The sequence below is a fragment of the Musa acuminata genome, chromosome BXJ1-9 (genome assembly GCF_036884655.1).
Source record: "Musa acuminata AAA Group cultivar baxijiao chromosome BXJ1-9, Cavendish_Baxijiao_AAA, whole genome shotgun sequence".
NCBI lineage: Eukaryota > Viridiplantae > Streptophyta > Magnoliopsida > Zingiberales > Musaceae > Musa > Musa acuminata.
Window position 1 is genome coordinate 27,256,489 of NC_088335.1, and position 17,799 is coordinate 27,274,287.

A 17,799-nucleotide genomic window follows, 5' to 3' on the forward strand; every position below is an offset into this window, starting at 1 on the left:
ACAGGTAAAGAACCTAACGGCCAAATTCCCTCATTTTACATTATCTAATGTCCCGAGGGGAGAGAACGAGCGAGTCGACGCGCTAGCTAAGCTGGCATCAAAGTCGGCCCCCGAAGCCCGGCCTGAGGTCGAGGAGCTCCCTGCCCGTGCCATCGAAATCGCAGCTGCAGCCTCGGGCGGCGCACCAATCACATGGGTACAAGAGTTGCTACGCTTTAAGAGGGACGGGACCCTTCCCCCCGACGAGGCTACAGCTCGGCGCCTGTGCCGTACGCATTCATGGTACTCTGAGGTGGGCGGACGGCTTTATAAGCGGTCCTTCACATATCCCCTCCTATGGTGCTTGGAGCCCGACGAAGCTCGGACGGTTCTAGCTGAGGTCCACGAAGGGGTCTACGGGGAGCACATCGGCGGGTGAACCCTGGCGCACAAAATACTTCTCCAAGGTTACTACTGGCCGACCATGTGTCGGGACGCGAAGGCCTACGTGCAGCGGTGCAATTCGTGCCAAGAACACGCCCGCGCGCCCCGGCAACCCGCGGTCCCACTCACCCCCATCAATTGCGCATGGCCGTTCGCACAGTGGGGTTTGGACCTGCTCGGACCTTTCCCGCCAACCTCGGGACAGTGGAAATACATTGTCGTGGGAGTGGATTATTTCATAAAGTGGGTTGAGGCCGAGCCACTAGCGACGATCACGGAGCGTCAAATTGAAAAGTTCATATGGAGGAACCTAGTGACTCGGTTCGGCTTGCCCAAAACCATCATTATAGATAACGGGCCTCAGTTCACCGGTAGAAGGTTCCGGGAGTTCTGTGCCAGCCACGGCATCCAGCTAAGGTTCAGCTCGGTGGCTTATCCTTAGACGAATGGGCTAGCGGAGGTAACCAATCGGTCCATTCTAGGCGGGCTCAAAAGAAGAGTGTCCGTAGCCCGATCGGCCTGGACGGACGAACTCCCGAGCATCTTATGGTCATTACGCACCACCCCTAAGACCGCGACTGGAGAGTCCCCCTATAGTCTCGCGTTCGGAACCGAAGCTGTCCTACCGCCCGAGGTAGCCATTGCCACCCTTCGGACAGGAAACTACGATGAGAAAATCACGAACGAAGGACTTCGAGCCGGCCTCGACATGCTCGAGGAGCGGTGTGCCGACGCACACTTGAAGGCCCTCTCTTATAAAAGAGCTGTCGCAAGGAGCTACAACCGGAAGGTATGACCCCGACCAATTAAGTTAAACGACCTAGTCCTACACAAGACCGAGGTCAGCGACCCGACCCGAGCGAGGGGGAAGATGGCCCCCAAATGGGAGGGACCTTATTGGGTCATCGAGGTAACCTGACCGGGTACATACCGGCTCGCGACAATGGATGGTTCCTCCGTGCCGAGAACATGGAACGTCTAGAACCATAAGAAGTTTTTCGTTTAAATGGAGAAGTTTTTCGTCTAAGGGAAGAAGCTTCCGTCTAAGGGAAGAGGAAGAAGTCGGGCGAGCCACAAGAAAAATTTTCCTTTGTTCTTCTTGGCCAAGAACATGGAACCTCCAGAACCTTAAGAAGTTTTTCGTTTGAGGGAAGAAGTCTTTCGTCTAAAAGAAGAAGCTTTTCGTCTAAAGAGTCGGACAACACACGAGAAGAAAAATATTTCTTTTACTTCAAAAACTAGGAATTATAGGACTCGACCATGACAGGACTCGATGATTACAAAAAGAGAAGAAATGAAGATCATAGGACTCGACCCTGACTCAGTTGAGCCGACCACCAAAAAATGTTACAAAATTCTGCCCTAATCGTCGGGACCCCCGACGCTATCGTCGAAGGGAACCTCATCCGGCATATCTACGTCTAAATCCTCAGGATGCGAGGCAAAAGGATCCACCTCGACTTCCAGCCCGAGGTGGCACAATCTGAACCGGCCCAGGGCGATCCGGTACCCGTACTCATAAGTGACCTGCCCCGACCGGACCAACCCGAGCTGAAAGCCCGAGGATTGCTTGTAATCCTCAATTATTTCCTTGTCTTTTTCTGGCCGTCGATCCCGCTCGGCAGCCAGAGCCTCTGAGGCCCCCTTCACCTCAGCTAGGGCCCCTTCCAGCTTTTGGATCAGGGTGACCGCCTCGTCCTGGGCCAGGCGAGCCTCGAACTGTGTCACCCTCAGGAGCCCTTGGAGACCCTCCTTCTCCTCTTCAGCTGCCTTCGCCTCGGATTTAAGGTGAAGGACCTCCACCTCCAACACCGACGTACACTAATCCGCCGCCCCCGCCTCAGATTTGAGGCACGTCACCTCCGCCTCGAGCTCCGAGGAGCGCTGCTCTGCCGCCGCTACTGCCTCTGGAGCTGCCCCCGCGCGGACCTCCTCGAGCTGCTTGCGCAGCTCGGCATTCCGGTCGCACAAGATGTCGAGGGCCCGACCTGCGTCGTGCACGCGGTTCGCCAACGCCATCGTGTAGTGTTGGCCCTGCAAAGGAAGAGTCAGAACCATTCTCGGACGAACAGGAGGTCGGGGTCCAATAGCGAGACGCTTACCCACAGCAATGACTTCGCGGATTTGCCTAGCAAGACATCCGATGGCATGGTATACAGCTCGCGAGCCATATCTCGATGAAGCCCTCCTCGGATGAATGCGGCTGCAGTTTCCCCGTCAGCCCATACCCGGGTCCCGCGGGTCAGCCCCCCCCAGCGGGCCGCCAACTGGTCGGAGGGTTGGCCCTCCGAAAGCTCGCCCATCAAGCGCGCCTGGTAGGACTCGTTCGGTGCCCCCGCGGGGAGACGACACAAGTCCCGAATCGAGGGCTCCCTGGGCGCTTTTCCTGCCCCCTCGTTACTCGGTCCAGCCTCCCCCCGGCCATGTCCCCGTCGCCGGTCGCGTGAGCCCGGCTCCACCGCCACCTCACATGCCCGAGCCCTCAGTGGAGTCGGTTTCTTTGGGGCAGCAACCTTGGCCTTCTTCCGAGGACGGCCGGCCTCGAGCTCCACCGGCGCCTCCCTCGTACCGATGCCCGGGCCGGCCGGACGACGCGGGGATGTGGTCGACGAAGAGCGCCCTCCGTGCACAGCAGTGAGGTTCACCATTTCTTCACGAAAACACCGAGCTCGGTCAGAATACCAAAAACATGAAGACCTGCCACTACCTTTTTTAAGGCATACCTCGAGGCATTAGGCTCAGACCCGCCTCGACCAGCCACGCCTCGGTCATCTTCCGGATGACTCGGTAGGCCAGGAGGATCTCCTTCAGTCTTCGAAGGGCCTGGCGCTCCTCCTCATCCAGAACCGGGGCGGTGTTGTCGACGGCACACGCCGCCCACCGGAGCCCAAAATTCCAACCCTCCGGATGGCATACGTAAAAGAAACGCTCCTTCCACCCCTTGTTGCCGGAAGGAGCCCCACTGACCCGGAAGCTCGGTCGGGCGGACAGGTAATAACCCCCCGACCCCCTGGATAGACGTAAGCAGGAGAGGAAAAGAGGCCAGCTCGGGGGAATCCTAGCGTAGTAGCATTCCCCTAGGAACGCCACCAGATAGCGCCAGGAATTTGGCGCTGTCTGAGAAGGGGAGATACGCCACCACGAGACACAGGAGCTTATGACTGAATGGAGAGGGAGGCGCAACCCAGCCTCGAAGGCATCCAGGGTTAGGGCGAAGCCCCAAGGTATAGGATCATATGCCCGCTGCCGCGGCTCAGGGGCAATGAGCGTGAATTCCACCGGGATACCGTAACGATCTTGGAGGGAGCTAAGCGACGACTCGCTCACGGTTGAGTCGAGGTCGTCGGCCACATTAGCGATTCAAGGGCTTTGATAGCCCTTTCCTCGGACGATGAGCGAGGACTCGCCGGCAATGCCCCCTCTCCGACGATACCAGAAGCGGGAGGCGAGGAAGAATAGGGCAGAGAAAGAGAAGCCATCCTTACCAAGTCTTGGAAAGGAAGGTAGGGCAGCCGATGGGTACGAAACAAGGTCGCCCGAAGAGAGGGTTGAGCAAATGCAGGTATCAGGACGTGCAGGAAGCCGATGGTGCGCTATTTATAGGCCATATCCTGCCAAAATGGCGACCCTTCCTCTCCGGAAGTGTGCTGCGAAGACGCAAACGTCACCTCGCCATGAATATAGCCTAACGTGGCGGCCAACTGCAACGCGGTGTGAAGTACGGAGGCGCTAATCATATCAGCCTCGAAAGCCGGTGACTCCCGAAAGAGATGGCCCCTTGAGCTTCCCCAGGAAGAAAGCAACCTGGCCGCCCGCGCCCGCGCGCGGCCGAGCGATCGGTCGATGACCAAAACAAAGTTGTTCCTCGGCTTCATGTCGCCCGAGACCACCTCCTCGGCACGGCCTGCCCGCTCGAGACGTGCTCCTCGGCCTCATGTCACTCGAGACCACCTCCTCAGCACGACTTGCCCGCTTGAGACATGCTCCTCAGCCTCATGTCGCCCGAAACCACACCTGCGGTTAGCCCGCCTGCGTCGTGCTCCTCGACCGCATGTTGCCCGAGACCACGCCTGCGCGGCCATCCCGCCTGCGTCGTGCTCCTCGGCCGCATGTTGCCCGAGACCACACCTGCGCGGCCAGCCCGCCTGGGTCGTGCTCCTCGGCTCCACGTTGCACGAGACCACACCTGCGCGGCCAGCCCGCCTGCGTTGTGCTCCTCGGCCGCATGTTGCTCGAGACCACACCTGCGCGGCCTGCGTCGTGCTCCTCGGCCGCATGTTGCCCGAGACCACACCTGTGCGGCCAGCCCACCTACGTCGTGCTCCTCGGCCCCATGTTGCCCAAGACCACACCTGCGTGGCCAGCCCGCCTACGTCGTGCTCCTCGGCTCCACGTTGCCCGAGACCACACCTGCACGGCCAGCCCGCCTGCGTCATACTCCTCGGCTCCACATTGCCCGAGACCACACCTGTGTGGCCAGCTCGCCTGCGTTGTGCTCCTCGGCCGCATGTTGCCCGAGACCACACCTACGCGGACGGCCCACTTGCGTCGTGCTCCTCGGCGGCATGTTGCCTGAGACCACACCTGTGCGGCCAGCCCGCCTGCGTCGTGCTCCTCGGCCCCATGTTGCCCGAGACCACACCTACGCGGCCAGCCCGCTTGCGTCGTGCTCCTCAGCTCCACGTTGCCCGAGACCACACCTGCGCAGCCAGCCCGCCTACGTTGTGCTCCTCGGCCGCATGTTGCCCGAGACCACACCTGCGCGGCCAGCCCGCTTGTGTCGTGCTCCTCGGTTCAATGCTCCCCGAGACGTGCTCCTCGATGCCACGTCGCCCAGGACACGCTCGACCTCATGTCGCTTGAAGCTACTACGACACTGGAAGCTGAAGCCATGCCTCGGACTCCCCTTTTTAGCAACAACCGACGCATAGCTCCTTTCAGGGGGGGAATATGATGAGGGTAATAATGGCGACATGACGCACCACGATGTCAGCCACGCCTGGACGACACTCTGCCCGAGGAAGAGGGCAATAATGCCGACTCGATGTGTGCCGACGTCACCCGCTCTCAGACAACGATTTCATCGTTGTCTGGGCCCGCATGCTTGGTCGAGGTGGAGGAGGACGACGACCGAGGCTCGCCCATACCCTGCGGCAGTTCAGTTCTCCACACAACGCCAACAGCAATGTCAGATGCCATCAGAGGTACGGTCCTACTCCTACGGGCAAACACATCAGGTAACACTAAACTTACCTATAAATACCCCCGAGTTCTAAACGAAAAGAGGGAGGCACTTCTTCATACAAAAATCCCCTCCGCATCCACTGACTTGATCGTCGGAGGGGTCGGGCTGAGCTTCCGACCCGACCTGTGTGCAGGTGCGAGAACGGGGTCGCCTCTTCTCGGTGCCGCGGCAAAAGCTTTCCTCCCGACGTGACATCCTGACCGGACTGCCGTAATCGACCATCGAGAGATCTCGAGGGACGCTACGCGAGATCCCCGTCATTCAGACCCCCGACCAAGCCGCGTCGGCCCCGAGGCTACGACATAAAGTTGTTTACACCAACAACGACGACCATATCTTTGAGAATTAGAGATTTTGTTTTCTGTTCTTCCACTGTGCATGTGATGTCGCCCTCAAGATTTTCTAATAGAATCTATTGTAGATCTGATCTAACATGAGATGAGAACACTACCTAGATGATTGAGAATAGTCTCTCTGTGTCGTTCTTATCTTCTTCCTTTTCCTTGTCTTATTTTTTTTGCCCCTTTTTGTTCTTTTTTTAATCAAGATGCTACTACAATTTGATGCCTCATTGCTGTAGATTTTTCTCCCCCTATTTTCATAGCCATTACACCCCCCCCCCTATTAGATCTAGAATTTTACTTAAAAAAAGGTGGGCTGTGAGCTGTTAAAGCCTATTATAGGCTGAACTTATGGGCTATCAACCTAACACCTCTAGCATTATAGGCTAATCGGTCAATATAAATTTTAAAGACAATTTAAAGACAATTTACCTTCTCTATGCACATACAAACACCCTTCCTCCTAAGAAAGTAGGCTGAGTTTAAAGAGAATTTAATAAATATAAATTTTTATATTTAATTGGTTATAAAACTAAATGTGTATTAATTTTGACTAACTTAACTTACACTCGTGGTATGATTAAGTGTTTATTGAACCAAATCTTGTCACCTATTAATTATGATTGCTTGAAGTAAATGCAAATTTGTTATCGTCATATAATCTTGCAAATTTATTAGTGTCATCTTTATAATTCCAAAATTCGAACACTATCTTATTTTGAGTTTTTTTTTTTATTTCTGAACATCTAATTTGGAGTTCATCTTGAGAGGCAAATCTAAAAGTTAGGAAAGCTTTTTCATATCCGTAACTATAATGATAATAGTGATAATGATTGATCTGGTACAATAACTTCCTACTATTCTATAATAGTGCTATTAATGCAGTAAAGTGATCGTTGAGGTATAATTATTCTGAGACCAATATGAATGATGAACTGATCACTAAGCTACATATATCTTCATCACCATCTGTAAAATAGTTCTGAAGTAAACAGCAGAAAAAATTTTATCCCTCGCCAATGAGAATACTGTAACATAAATCAGCTGGTAAGCAATGTACGTGAAACCTGGATCTTGGTATATCTGGTAGATACGAAGGTTTGAGAGAAGACAAGACACTGAAGGCATGCGGAAGAAACATGATGGACTATACAGCTATACAGCTACCTACTGCTGGGAAGCAATGATAAGATACTAAATGCATACACTCTCTATATCCCTTTCTTCATGAACTACGATCCTATTTATAGGACCTAGTGACAACCACCCTATAACTATTAGATTGAGGTAGTTATTGAAATCACCCTATAACTACTAGATCATGATTGAGGTGGTTATTGAAATCATCTTGTAACTACTATATCATGATAACTATCTAGATAGATAACTATGAATCAAATCTCAACAATCCCCCTTGATTCATATTTGCATACACCAATTTACGACATAAAATAAATATGCTTTCGAACTGGAAGTGATTTGGTGAGGATATCCGTAACTTGTTCATCCATTCCACAATACTTCATTGTTATAGCTCCACTTGCCTGAAGTATTTTTTCGATCATCTAAAGCTCCTGCACAATCACTATTAGTGAAACCAAATAATTTACATTTAAACTTTGTTTTGAATACCCATTTTAATCCAATAGGTTTCTTTTCTTTCGGTAGATCCATTAGCTACCAAGTTACATTCTTCTTAATTGACTTGATTTTCTCCTTCATTGCTTTTCTTCATACCTCTTTTTTAACTACTTCCTCAAAGGTTGTTGGATCTGAAATAAACAAAGCAAATGTTGAGTTATAAATTTTTGTTAGTGATCTGAAATTTCTTGGAGGGGTTTCATCTGAGGAATCAGAATTTGAACTGCTATTGGATGAGGTTGACGATGCACTTGTTGGAGTAGGATCTGTCACTTGATGATACAGAGTGTCTAGATCTGCTGGAATCTGCATTTGTGTTTCACCTTTATTGGTCTCCCAATTCCAACTTGCCCTTTCATCAAACATAACATTTTTGTTAATAATAACTTTACCACTAACAGGGTTATATAATCGATATGCTTTCGATTGTAAAGAATAACCAATTAAAATATATTTTTTAGATTTTTCATCAAGCTTGTGATGATTTTGTGAATTCACCAAAGCATAAGTAATACAACCAAAAATTCTTAGATGTCTAACACTTGGTTTCATACCATACCAAGCCTCAAAAGGAGTTCGATTCATAATAGCCTTTGTTGGTGAAATATTTAACAAATAAACTGCTATTGCAACTGCTTCTGCCTAAAACTGATTTGGAAGATGTTTTCCTATAAGCAAACTTCTTGTCATTTCAACGACAGTCTGATTCTTACGCTCAGCTACACCATTTTGCTCCGGTGTATATGGTGCTGTCAATTCTCTATGAATACCATTTTCTTCACAAAAGGAACTAAACTCATTAGATAAAAATTCACTACCTCTATCTGTCCGAAGTGTTTTTATATATCTACCACTTTGTCTTTCTACAAGTGCCTTAAATTTTCAAAAATTATCAAATGTTTCATATTTCAATTTCAAAAAATACACCCAACTCATGCGACTATAATCATCCGTAAACAATAGAAAATATTGACTTCCACCAAATGATTTTATATTCATAGGTCCACATAAATCAGCATGAATTAATTCAAGACAATTAGATGCTCTCCATGCTTTTTTAATAGGAAATGGTTTTTTACTTTGTTTGCCATAAATACATCATTCACATACATCAAGTGTATTAATCTTAGGTAATCCGAAAACCATTCCTTTTTTACTTAACAACCTTAAACCCTTAATGTTAAGGTGTCCATATCTTAAATGCCATAAACTAACTCATTCTTTTGAGTTGCGATAAGCACATGCTTTTCAATATTTGACACATCAAGTGGAAACATCTTGTTTTACGTCATGCAAACATTGACTATAATCAAACCAGATTTTTTATCTTTAATAGTGCATGAACCATCATCAAATATTACTTAATATCCATCGTCTACTAATTGTCCAACACTCAACAAGTTATGTGATAAAATAGGAATAAAGAATACATTATCAAGGTATTTTACCTTCCCTTGATTTGTCTTCACCTCAATTGTTCCTTTCCCTTCCACTTGGATTTGCTTGCTATCTCCAAGTCTAACTTTCAACTTGTGAGTTTCATCAATATCTCTAAATATTGATTTTATGCCTGACATATGATTAGAACATCCACTATCCAGAAACCAAATATCATTTGAGATATTATGAACTTGTGAATAAGTCATAAACAACTTACTATTTTCTTCATTTTTCTCCACATAGCTTGCTTGTTTTTCCCTTTTCCAATAATCTGCCTTCATGTGACCAAACTTTTTACAGTAGTGATATTGAATTTCACTCTTATAATTTTTTTGATTATAATTTGATTGCCCTTGTTCATCCTACCCATCAAAGTGTCCTCTTCCTCTTCCATTTCCTCTACCACGAAATCCTCCTCTGCCACTTCCTCTTCCTGATGATTTTTTGTCTTCTTTTGAAGTAGAAGACTCCCCCTTAACCTGAAATGCTTTCTCTTCACTTTTTTCAAGTAACCTGTTCAACCTTACTTCATGTGCTTGCTTACTTCATGTGCTTGCAAGGAACCTATTAGTTCATCAAATGAATAAGTAGATAAATCTTTTGACTCCTCAATTGCGGCAACAACATGATCAAATTTCGGAGTTAAACTTCTAAAAAATTTTACAACGATTATATGATCAGAAAGATGTTTACCATAAGATTTCATTTGACAAACAATTTTAGTCACTCGAGAAAGAAAATCTTGCACCGATTCATTGCTTTTCATAAACAAAATTTCAAACTCACGACGAAGAGTTTGAAGTTTTACCGTAATCACCCTTAATGAGCCTTAAAATTCATTTTGAAGTATTAACCAAGCTTGCTTTGAGGTTGTCGCTGCTGCAATTCTTGAGAAGATCGTCTCATGTACAGCTTGTTGAATGAAGAACAATGCCTTTGAGTCCTTCTTTCTATTCTCCCTTAGCCTGATTTCGTCATTTGGATCTACATATCTACTCTCTATTAAGTCTCAAAGATCTTAAGACTTGAATACAGTCTTCATCTTGATACTTCAAAATTCATAACTTTTGCCCGAGAAGTTGGGGATAAGGGGTTGAGACATGGAATTGCCATTGAAAGTCATAATGCCCAGTTCATATTGAAACTAGGCTCTGATACCACAAATGTTGAGGATGGAGGAGCAAGGAATAAACAGAATACTATTATAGTATTAAAAACAGGAGGATTCATAAGAACACTTACAAGATACCAAATGCATATACTCTCTATATCCCTTGCTTCATGAACTACGGTCCTATTTATAGGACCTAGTGACAACCACCCTATAACTACTAGATTGAGGTAGTTATTGAAACCACCTTATAACTACTAGATCATGATTGAGGTGGTTATTGAAATCATCTTGTAACTACTAGATCATGATAACTATCTAGATAGATAACTATGATGCAGCCAGATGGCACTGGCGACTGCTCCCTCACTACTGAGCACGAGCACAGATCTAACATCGTCATGCGAACAAAGGGTAAGATGTCAAAAGATGGGGCGGGGAGTACTTCCCTATCCCCGTCTTCATCTCGACTCATTCACATTTAGATTTAGACCACGTGAGGACGAAGAATTCATGAGTTCTTCCTATTTTCTTAATTATTTTTATTTTATTTTTATTTTTTATTTTTATTTTTTAAAAATAAAATTATTATCAAAACTAATTAATAATACTAAAATTAATAAATAATAATAATAATAATATATATAAAGTTTTATCTATAATAATAAGATTTACATATAAATATACTTAAATATAAATAATAATATTTATTAATATTATTTCATCTAGTTCAATCGAATTAAATTATTCATAATTGACTTATAATCAACGCAACTAAGGTTCAACCTAACATGATGAATCAAGTAGGCACTTGGCCCCTCTAGTGTTTGAGCCCAACATCTCGACCTATATATTGAGAGGGGTGAAGACGGGTACCGGAAAGGTGGGGATTATTTTATCCATCCCAATTTTATCATCATGTGAGTAATAAAAAATATCTTCTATCCCTGCCTCCATCTGTATTTATTCCTCTCATTCTTACGTCGTTATGTTTGGATCTCCATAGGTGTCTATATCCATAGGCATAATTGACACGTGTACACTAAAAACAACCTCCATCATGTAACTGCAATGTAAATAAAATAAAATTTTAAATAAATTATATTATATTTTATAATTTATTTTAGAGTCATTCAAAGTCGACACACAAAGTTCAATAAATCAAACTTGTCATGTTTATGAGAATTTATCTTTTAGAATACTTTTCTTACTTCTCTACAAATAAGTGTTTAAGATTTGAGACATTATGAAATGTCACTTAGTTTAATTGATAAAGACTTAAAAGAGTTTATCACAGGATGCTAGACTTGAATTCCATCCAAAAAGAAAGAAAAAATATCCTTATTCATGGCTCACATATCAAATCTTTTACCAACTTGAATAAGTATCCACCCTATTCTTAGCTTTAATCCATGAGTAAAGACTGCATCATTAGCTATATACTTAACGCTAGTTTTACGTAGGCCATTTGTGACACGAGGGATTTGCCTTATTCGGTGGATAAGTATCCAACTTCTTGGAGTAGATCATAACTTTTGAAGATTGGGTTACCACGGTTTCCCTCCAAGTTGGTTTCTTCCATAATTTGCATCAACTATCAATTCTGATACTAATTAAAAAAATATATTTCACATAAATATGATTAATATCAATTGTTGAACATATAATCTTTGGCTTCGATACCATCTCAAAAGTCTTGTAAAGTTTATTCCATGTAAGGCTTAAGCCTCTAGTATTTGTAATATTTGATGAAGTATTTTACTTTGGAAATGACAATAGGTGAGATATCTGTAAATTTCATTCTACGCAAGTTGACGCTGAAATCCAATAGCTACTTCTACATTTGAACTTATCACAAAATCAGTTTAAGTACTTGATTTTTCTATTCATACTCGTCAGGAACTCAATTCCCGAATAATTCAGTCTATTTCCACATTAAGGTGATTAAAATTGTGCAGTATCAAAAAGTTCAATCCATTGTTATTTTTGAACAGCAACAAGTAAGGAAATGTGGAGCCCATTAGTTTCATCGAACCGAACCTATTAACAATTTGAGTATCTAAGTTCGAATCGAATTCTATTTGAGCATTGATTTATTTATTTTTATCTAGTATCCCAATGTAGTTTGGGAATTGAATCAACTTAAAGAACCAGCTATTCAAAGCTTCCAGCTCTTTCCTTGCGGAAACTTGGGCTCTGGGAGAAGGGATGGGATGAGGAGGACTGCATAAGAGAATTACCCGCGACTGTGAGTCAAAATCTGATGCTAAATGCATCATTGACTACGTCGAAGAAAACTCTCCTGTGTCGTGGGCTCTTATTGCTATTGTCTTGGACATCCGTCCGAAATCTTACCTGTTTAGGGCGGTATTCAGAAAAAGGATTAGGTATGGTTTGGTACAGGTGGATTGGACACATGACCCTCAATTTAAACCAGTTCAAGCTATACTGAACCAAACAATTTTGTCTTGAACCGACCCAAGAATAAAACGGGTCCAAAATTAAACAAACAATAGCTAAATTATTTCAAATTAAAATTATAGGACCCGAGACTATTATAGTACCACATTTTTCAATAATAGTTAATTAATTTAATAATATTAATATAATAATAATAATAATAATAATATTATTATTATTATTATTATTATTATAAAATATGGCTCCATTGCAATCGTACGATTTCATCTTAAATTGATCAAAAAAAAAAATAAACTATTTAAAATTTTAAGAGTCGAATCAATCAAAAATAGGTCTTTTAATTACCAAAAATAGAAAAATTGGTCAATGAGGGCTTCGTTAAAACATTTTCAATGTTTTATAAAGATATTCAATTTTTTGGATAAAGATAAAGATGAGGTACACTTTTCTAGTTACATTGTTTTTGTGAGGTACCTATAGTAACTCAGATGTTAATTTTTTTTTGTTATCTGAAAACTTGAGAAAGCTCCTCTAATGAAATAGAAGTGAGTGTGTGTCACGCCCCTCCCGAATTTAATTCTCATTTAGGAGGTGTGAACCTAATTCAAGATTGATAATATTTAATTCAACAAACAATCCAGGATTCAATCACATATTTGAGGTCACTAAGAAAAACATTTAAGTCATTCACCTCTACAATCCACAATTTACAAAATCTATGTAGTTTATAATCATACATCATGTCACTAGATGATTCTTAAAATCCAAAAGTAACTTAACTAAACTAGAACTATATCATAAATCCATAAGCGCGATAATTAATGTAATCACAAAGCCAACATGTACTACATGCTTATATTAGTACACAGTTTAAACTTAACATTTCCAAAATCCTAATGTAAGAGGTACATTTCAAATATTTACAAGATACATCAATCTAGATTTGTCATTGATATTTCATTACACTCAAAAAGAACTTATACAACATCAACCTATCAAGTACAGCATATTTGTCACAAAATCTTCTAGTCTTCTACTGTCTCAACCCAATTTACACATTTTAGTAAGCGATAAGCTATCCTGAAAAATTTATATAGCAACAGAGTGAGCATATAAAGCTCAGCAAATAACTAACATATCCATAGCAAAGAGGATAGGTTTCAAACATATAAGGTATCAAAATACAAAGCAGAGATACAAGATGAAACAGTAGCATGTTTTGTTTGAATGCAAAATTACAATGTCGAATCGTTCGAAGCACGTTTTATTCATACAATCGAGGAAAGGTAATTGGAGCATATCATTTGCATAAAGAGCATATCAATGACATATAGTAGTTTTCAAGGTATAACAAAGACTTATAACATTTCGGAAATATATCAAAGAATAAAACATGAATAGAAGCTCAAATGTCACATGACGATGCATTCATTTCATTCTTATCCAAAGCATGCATAGAAACATAGCCAAAGCTTTGGATATCATATCAAACACATAGAAGGTGAAGTGGGATCATAACATAATATGGTCCATCCATTTCTGAATGACCACCAAACATAAGTCTCCCACGTCTGGGAGCTCCATCCACCCACGTCTGAGTGAAGTCATAGGGGGGCCGGTAGAGCATCGCGGGCTCTAAGCATTACTCCATTTACCATTTCTAGCAAAGGTTCACATTTATCCCACAAACACCAAAGTACAAAGGGACAGTATGAATAATGAAATTAGCATATATTGGAAGCACATGCGGAACAACGAAATGTACATATGCCTTTCGAGTCAATACGATACAAACATAATCTTTCACAAACGTATTCAGATTTGAAAGGAAACAAAAGCAAGAGTATACAAGGATTTCAAGAAATCACATATGGCTCAATTAAAATAAGAAAGTTAGATGAATTCAATGTCCAAAGAAATGAAACTGGAAGAGGCACATATCGAAAGCAAATGCGGAACAATGGGATGCATGTGCCGAATCATTACGATGCAAACATGAACTTTAGATGATAGCTGCAGATGCACAAATAAATAAAGGACAAAAGTATATAGAAATTTAAGGTAATAATGTAAAGCTTAACTGTAGAGTGTTTGCCGAAATCGATTTCCAAAGAGAAGTAATAAGGAAAGCCGAAATCGACCAAAGCTCGATTCTGGCAGAATTTGATAGGAACATTGTATAAATTATTTGGATAACCAATTGTGCTCCAATTTATACAAAATAGGTGTCATTAGAAAGCTTTGTCAATCTAGTTTTAGTCAAATAAGCTTTACAAGATTTGGAATTTACAACAGGGGGTTACAGATAATTTCATAGCGAAAGGGCTGAAAATATTAGCTCTGTTTTACTGAATCCATTGGGTCGATGAAAGTAGATGTTTCAGTTAGCAATTCTAATCCAAAAATTCAAATCAGGTATATACAGAAAGAATTTTGAGTCTATCTTCGAATAAATCATACTTTGTATGAATCTGAGTTCACAGTAGAAAGTTATAAGTAGTTAAGCAACAAGAGGTCAAAAATTTCAGTCCCTGTTTTGCAGAATCTGTAGGGTTCATTTAGATAGAAGTCTTAGTAGGCATTTAAACTCCAAATCATTCGATCTTTATATCGAAATAAAGATTTTCTTGTTTACTTTCAAATGGAATAGGTTTTGTCAAAACCAGAGTTTATTACAAAATGTTATGACCGAAACATTGCATAGAGGTCAGATTATCAAAAAATTACAGATTCATAGCTTTATATCAAAACGAAAGATGGTCTGGTTCTCAGTTAAAATCTTTCATATTTTGTAGAATAAAAATGGAAATAGAGATTAAGATTACTGTGGGATGGGGTTAGAATACTTGCCTTAAAATTATTTGAATCCCAAATGTGGAAAAATTGATGAAAAACCTCAAGCTCTTCTTCTTCTTCTTCTTCTTTTCTCAAACTCACGTTGGCTGCAACTCTTCAGGTTTGTTTTCTTTAACCTTTCATCTAATTATTTGGGTTTTGGCTAATGCAAAAAGTACAATGTGTCATGCATGCATGAAAGGGTCTAGGTGTCATCTTTAGAGAAAAGATAAGTGGCACCCTTAGGTTAGCTAGTGACACATATCCATTATTATTTTTTATTTTTTAACTTAAATATGAATCTTTCATAAATTATATCAAACTTTTAATATTTACTCTTAGGTCCCTAGCCATAAACTTTTAATATAATATCATTGAATATAAAATAATTATTAAATAATCCTTATTTTTTACAAACAAACCTTTTACTAAATTTTTAAAAAATGGGGGATGTTACACTCTCCCCTCTTTAAAGAAAAATTTAGTCCTCTAAATTTATCATACCTCATTCGACGAAAAGACGAGGATAAGCTTTCATCATTTCTTCCTCAAGCTCCCAAGTTGTTTCCTCTCCAGAATGATATCTCCAGATCACTTTAACTAGAGGGATAACCCGATTCCTCAAGATCTTTTCTTTTTTTTTAATCGACAATCTGAGTGGGCTCTTCCACATAAGACAAATCCTTATCAATCATCATCGGCTCATACTTAATAATATGAGAGGGATCAGGTATATACTTTCTGATTATTGAAACATGAAATATATCATGGATATAGCACAATGACGGTGGCAAGGCAATCCTGTAAGCGATAGAACCAACCCTCTCAAGAATCTCAAAAGGTCCAATAAATCTTAGGCTTAACTTTCCTTTCTTTCCAAATCTTACAATGCCTTTAGAAGGGGAGACCTTCAGGAATACAAAATCCCCGATTTGAAACTCAATATTTCGTCTTCTATTATCAACATAACTCTTTTGACGACTTTGAGCAGTCTTTAACCTTTTTCTTATAAGTTAAATTTTCTCAATAGTCTCTTATACTTTTTCTGGTGCTAATAACTTTCTGTCGCCAATTTCTTCCCAACATATAGGCGTCCTTGACTTTCACCCATATAAAGCTTCATAAGGAGCCATCTAAATACGTGAATAATAACTATTATTGTAAGTGAACTCAATAAGAGAGATATATTTATCCCATTCACCTTTCCAATCCATAACATAGGCTCGAAGCAAATCCTCAAGTGTTTGAATGGTTCTTTTTTTATTGACCATCAATTTGAAGGTGATAAGCACTGCTAAACTTGACTTTAATGCCAATAGAATCTTGTAACCTTCTCCAAAATCTAGATAGAAATCTGGAGTCTCTGTCAAAGATTATCTCCTTTGGAACACCATGAAGTCTTACTATTTCATTTATATATAAATCTGCAAGTCTATCAAGAGAATAAGTCATATTGATCGGTAGGAAATGTGCAGATTTCATTAACCTGTCAAGGATAACCCAAATAGCATCATGCTTTCTTGAAGTTCGGGGTAGTCCTGAAATAAAGTTCATGGTAATACATTCCCATTTCCATTCAGGAATATCTAAAGGTTGCAACAAACCTCCAGGTCTTTGGTGTTCTACTTTGATTTGCTGACAAGTCAAACACTTTGAAACATATATTGCAATCTCCTTCTTCATGCCTTCCCACCAATAATGACTTTGGATATCTCTATAAATCTTAGTGCTACTAAGATGTATGGTGTACTTTGAATTATGACTATCCCTCAGGATTTGATTTTTGATATCTGAGTCATTTGGAACATATATTCTATTCCCTAATCTCAATAGGCCATCCTCTGAAACTCGAAAATTCAGTTTCAATCCCTTTTCTACTTCATTCCTTAAGCAGATCAAGCGTCGATCTCGTAGTTGTCCTCCTTTAATTTATTGAATGAGATCAGATTGCACTTGGATGAAGGCCATAAATATCATTGAGTCTTGCCCTTTTCTCATAACATTCAAATCATAATTCTCTTCTAATAACTTCTATTGCTTCACAACCAAATTCGCCATAAAACTTGTAGATTTTCTACTAAGGGCATATGCTACAACATTAGCTTTACCCGGGTGATAACGAATGGTACAATCATAATCCTTTAGAAGTTCTATCCATCTCCGCTATCTCATGTTTAACTCTTTTTGAGTAAAAATATACTTTAAATTCTTATAATCAGTAAAGATTTCAAATGTTCATCCATACAAGTAATGCCTTCAAATCTTTAGAGCAAAAACAATTGCTGCCAATTCCAAATCATGAGTTGGATAATTCAGTTCATAACTCTTTAGTTGTCTAGAAG